General features: G+C 32.7%; 1 non-coding gene across 1 annotated transcript; it reads right to left on the bottom strand.

Moving 5' to 3' along the window:
* Positions 1-1,189: 1,189 nt before the first annotated feature.
* LOC131169919 (small nucleolar RNA R71) lies at positions 1,190-1,296 on the bottom strand. The gene has a single exon (XR_009140865.1). It is a non-coding gene; the product is annotated as a small nucleolar RNA R71 (small nucleolar RNA).
* Between the last annotated feature and the right edge of the window lie 4,704 nt (positions 1,297-6,000).

Raw genomic sequence — 6,000 nt, 5'->3', positions numbered from 1 at the left:
AAGATATAATTATATTTCTTTTGTCTATGATCAAATCAATGCATTGGAATGTGAATTACCTTGGACTGAAGCTTGTTTAAATTGAGATTTTCATATTTAGTTTTTGAATTTCTAATTTCTTCTTTTTTTTTTGTTACAAACCCCCCCCCTCGCCCCCCAATCTTTGTTTCTTTCGTTTTTCATTACACACAAGTGCACAAAATTTAATAATTCAGTCTCTAGGGTTCGACTTGGATTTACCACTTGCTGCAGAAAATATTTCATTACTAGTAATTTCAGTTAATTTAATTTTTGGTGGATTCAACACCCATCAAGAATTTTGGTGCTGTTGCCGGGGACTGAAGTTTATTGAAATTCGTGTTTTTAGTGTTAAGGTATTTTGTTATTAACTTTGTTTTATGGAGTGTTGCTGTTTTCAGGTTTTCAAAAAAAAAATTAATTATGGTGTTACTGTTTAGTGTTGCTGTTCATTAAGAATTTTGGTTGAATTTGGAGGGCAGCCCATACCTATTTTAAAGGAAACGATGCTCTGATTAAGACCAATTAATCCATAGGATTTGTTGGCCCCACCCTCTTGAGGCCAAATTCGATTGTTTTCTAGGGTTTTGAGGCATTTTTCTATTTTTACTTTGATTTCTTTTTGTTTATGACAAGAATTTCTCAATCTGGTGAGTTGATCTTTGATCTAGAAGTAGAAAAAATAGCTAAACGGTTGAGAAAATTAGCTAACCAAGCTAGGCAGATTCTGAGTACATCTGAAGGAGTCCAATCTCCAAAGGAGATAAGTTCAGATTCGGATTCAGAGTCAAGTTCTGAAAATGAGACCATGGCTGCTAGGACTTTGAACGAGTTGGCTGCTCCTGATCTAAACCAATAGCCTTTGTGTATTCAATACCCTGCTTTAAATGTTGCTTTTGAGTTGAAATCTGGACTAATCGATTTGTTGCCTAAGTTTCATGGTCTTTTAGGTGAGGATCCACATAAGCTTCTAAAGGAATTTCATGTTGTGTGTTCCAGCATGAAACCTCAAGAAGTTTGAGAGGATCAAATCAAGCTTCGAGCTTTCCCTTTCTCACTGGAGGGCACAGCTAAGGATTGGTTGTATTACCTTCCTTCTGGATCTATCAACTAATGGAATGGGATAAAGCAGATATTTCTGGAGAAGTATTTTTCTGCTTCCCGTGCTGCCAATATAAGAAAAGAAATTTATGGCATCCGATAGTACAATGGAGAGAGCTTGTATGAGTATTGGGAGAGATTTAAGAAACTGTGTGCAAGCTGTCCCCATCATCAAATAAGTGACTAGCTTTTGATTCAGTATTTCTATGAGAGACTTCTACTAATGGACCGCAGTATGACAGATGCTGCTAGTGGAGGAGCTTTGGTTGACAAGACACCAGATGAAGCAAGGAGGCTGATTGCTAACATGGCAGCAAATTCTCAGCAGTTTGGAATGAGAATGGATCACACACCTATTGTTAGTAGTATGCCCTAGAGCATATCATTTAGTATGTATCTTGTACATGTTTTTATTAATAAAAGGCATTTCCACTTTTCCATTTACATAAGATATTTATGTGTAATAGAAAAGGTCCATCGATATTTTGTTAGAAATTCTATTCTTAAGTTGTTAAGAATATGAGTGACAGTATTTCTAGTACAAAGTATCATAAATAGGTTCACAATCGATGATACTTCATAATAGAGACATGACTTATCCAGAAAGGTTATATTCATGTTTGTTCCCAAGTTATTTATATGAGATATAAATAAGATGGAATGGTAAGTCTCATGCCATATGACAAATATGATAGGCACTTATAAATGATAAGTAGGCCGAACCAGTGACACTTATGACAAGCACATGGAGTTTACTCTTGTCAATGCATTGTCATAAATCATATCAGTGCATATAATCTTTAGACCTGAGATAGCACAATTATCTTGTATATAAGTGGTTTTAGTTTGATACTGCTTTCATACTTGTACTATGTATGGATATATAGGCATGTGTTGGCTCTTACTAGTTATATATGGAGGTAGGTGTTGATCAAGATGAAATCTGTTCCTCTAAGTAAATAGAAATAAAATCCTATGTTCATTTAATTGTTCTTGATGTTTCAAGTTCCTGGCCAGGACAGATAGATTTAATCAAAAAAGAGTTTCTGATGAGAAAAATCTTTTAATCAAGAACTGGAATTAAAAGAGAACATAATATTCATAGCAAATGGAGTTTGACATAAACCATGACTCCAGCTTGAGTTGGAATTTTTGTAATAGAGAGATTCTAGTGCATGGTAACATATGATTATAGGTTCATTTAAGGTAAACCTTATTACTAATTGGGTGGCCATGGCATGCTATGCTAGGTGTTAACCATGGTCTATGAGGTGCATAAAATGATTTAGAGAAATCATTTATGGTAAGAAAGAGTTCTAATGATATTAAGAGTTGATATCATGTCTCATTGCCAATTAGTGATGAGCCTAGTAAGTCACACATATACACAAGTAATCACCTAATTAAATATGATTTAATTAATTAATTAAAGAGTTTAATTGATTAATTAAATAGGTTTGGTTTGCAATTAGATTGCAAAGTCCCTAGCATGACTTGAAACCAAATCTAGATTATTGGATGTATAGTATAAGTTAAATTTATATTTAAAGTATTTAAATATGAATTTAATTGATGAGAAATTAATTAATAGAGATTAATTAATTAATTTATATTTGATATAAATTGATTAGAAGAAGAGAAATAATTATTTTGGATTGAGAACTCAAAATTAAGTTACAGGGGCATTTTGGTCATTTCACAGGGTGACATGTGGCACATTGAGATGGTGACACATGGCATTACACATAAGCTTACCAAATGTCTTTTAATCATGTGAGATGATTAAAATTAAGATTAAATATAGGTTTGACACTTGGCACAATGTTATTGGGTCAATTAAACCTAGAACCAATCAGAGGGTGATATGTGGCAAGGGTTTAATGTGTTGACCTAGCTATATAAGTGTTGTTATGAAAAGAAAACAACACAACTAGCAGCTGTTGCTCCTTTGTGCCGCCACTTTGAAGCTTTCCTTCTCTTCTTCTTCATCTCTCATCTATTCCAAGAGATTAGTAAACAATCTCTTGAATTAAAAATACTAGAAATCATTTCTAGTGTCCTGTTTACATCTTTAATCTCTTAAAAGGCAGAACTTCATTTTCTAATTAATAGAAAAAGCTTTAGAAGCTATTCAAGGGCTGCCATAGGTGTTCTTGGTGTGGACAAGCTAGAGGGACAACATCTGGTGTCCTGAAGACGCATCGGAAAGGCACAAATACACTGCAGTGCATCAAGAGATTAGTGTATTTGTTCTTGATCTAATCTAGGGTTCTAAAATTAATCTGATTGTTTTTAAAATCTTAAATGACAAATACAGATCTAACAACATATTAAAAGAGTTTTAATATGTTGTTTATCATTGAAATCAAATAGATAAAAATAAATCTTGCACGATGCATGTGGCCCTAGGTGAAAATTTTTGAATTCAATGGTATAAACTTGTGTTTTTCACGCTTCCGCTCCTTCAATTTGTATCAGAGCCACTATATTTGTCATTTAAATTATTGACTACATGATTTAATTGTGTGCTTGATCATGAGATGGTTTATCCATTGCTGGTTGCAATGGATGTGTGGCGGCATGCTTAAAGAACACCATCAATGGTGCGCATGGTTTGGCTTCAAGGGTGGTGCAAAGGTTTGGCTTTTAATTTGCAATTGTTGTATGATCTAAAAGCTCATCCTATGTCTAATTAAATTGTTTAATTAGAATTTTAATCACATAATTAAATTTTGATTCAAATCGGAATTTTAAAAATTGTTTGAATGTGATTCAAATCTGAATTTTAAAAGTTGTTTGAATGTGATTTAAATCTGAATTTTTAAAGTTGTTTGAATCATATTTAAATCTAATTTTTTAAAGTTGTTTGAATAATATTCAGATCTGAATTTTTAAAAATTGTTTGAATGTGATTCAAATCTGATTTTTTAAAAATTATTTAAATGTGATTCAAATCTGAATTTTTAAGGTTGTTTGAATGTGATTCAAATCTGAATTTTAAAATTTGTTTGAATGAGATTCAAATCTGAATTTTTAAATTTATTTAAATCATATTCAAATCTTGATTTTTAAGTTGAATATGAGATATTCAATTTAATTTAGGTATGTATGTTTTATTTAATTATTAAATAGTGATATGCATGATGGATGATCATGGACTATAAAAGACCAATGTGATTGGATTTATTTCTTTTATGTTTCTTTGGGATTGTAAATTAATTAATTTATTTTAATTTATTTTGGTCATGTATTATTAAGGTTGTAATAATTTTGGGTTGTAATTTCATTTATTTAAGTTCTTATAAATTCGCCTTGGTATGCCAAGGATTACTATGTAATATTGGATTGTAAGAAGTTCAAGGAGGTCAAGAGCATTGGTGGGAGTAGTGGGAGGAATTCAAGATCAAGTGTTGATTATATACTCCTTCAGTAACTCTTGTAACATGAATGAATGAAATGCACCTAGGAATGTCCTGATTCAATTCTTGGTGGCTCAGAATTGAATCCCTTAGAAAGTCCATGATCATACCATATTTACTGTTTATCCATGAATGCATGAGATGTATGGGAATGTATGCAATTATATGATATATGAATGCTAAATGGATAATGTGCAAAGTGAGACCTTAATAGTAATTAGGATGATCATAAAATCTTCCAAATAAATGATTAAGTTGGAAATGCTATAATTAAAGTAATTATAACATGGGCCCTCCATTGGGGCAATTATTTTAAGAAATTTTAAATAATTGCATAAGATGCAATTAATTTAAGAGATTTTCTTAAGAATAATTTTTAAGCATGAGATGTTGTAAATATGTAAATGGTTTGGTGGCCAATATTGGATGTACCTGAGGACATTAAAATTTTTTGCATAATTACTGGCTCAATGGGATCAACTTAACTAATGCAAGATAAGTTAATAATGGATGTACCTGAGATTTTGAGCATTAGGGGCTAGGTAAAGGATTGAACCTCACATGAAATGTGATGGGCAAGGAGTTACTCACTTATAGTTTATTGTAATTCCAATAATGGATGTACCTGAGGATGATCAATAGAATTATAAGAATTCAATCACCCACTAGAAATCCATCCAACTAGGATTTCCGTTTTTCATTTTGGAAGTGTAGGATTCGCTAAGTTAGTGGGAGGACCAATTTGATTAAAAGACCATAATCATTTTAGTTAATTACTTGATACATTTACTAATTAATCTGGTTATTTTCTACAGTTAATTTTCTGATAATAATGAGCACAGAACAACCACCACCATCCAATGTCCTTGCAAGCATACTTGATCGCAATAGGTTAATAGGACCTAATCTCTCTGATTGGCTAAGAAATTTGAAACTTGTCCTAAACCTTGAACATATAGGATATGTTATAGATTCAAATGTTCCTGGTCCCTTACCTCCAGAGGCCACTCAAGAGGAATATGAAGCTTTGGACAAGTGGAAGGAGCATGATATGAGAGCTAAGTGTTACATGCTTGCTTCCATGAGTAATGAATTACTGAAGCAGCATGAGAACATGCAGAGTGCGAGTGAGATCCTCCTTCACTTACAAGAGTTGTATGGTGAGCACAGCAAGAATGGTAGGTATGAGATATCTAGACAGCTATTCCGCATGAGGATGTCTGAGGGACAAAATATTTGAGATCATGTCCGTAAGATGATTCGGCTGATTGAGCAATTAGAACATCTTGATTTTAACATGGATTTCCAACTACAGACGGATTTGATCCTTCAGTCCCTTCCTGAGTCTTTTGGGAATTTTGTGACAAATTTGCATATGACTAAACAGGAATGCACCTTAGTTGGTTTACTCAACATGCTGGTTATTGCCCAAAAGAATATGTCGGGCAATAAAGGAAAAGAG

Source organism: Hevea brasiliensis, chromosome 10 (genome assembly GCF_030052815.1).
Source record: "Hevea brasiliensis isolate MT/VB/25A 57/8 chromosome 10, ASM3005281v1, whole genome shotgun sequence".
NCBI lineage: Eukaryota > Viridiplantae > Streptophyta > Magnoliopsida > Malpighiales > Euphorbiaceae > Hevea > Hevea brasiliensis.
This window is presented reverse-complemented; position numbering and strand designations above follow the sequence as displayed.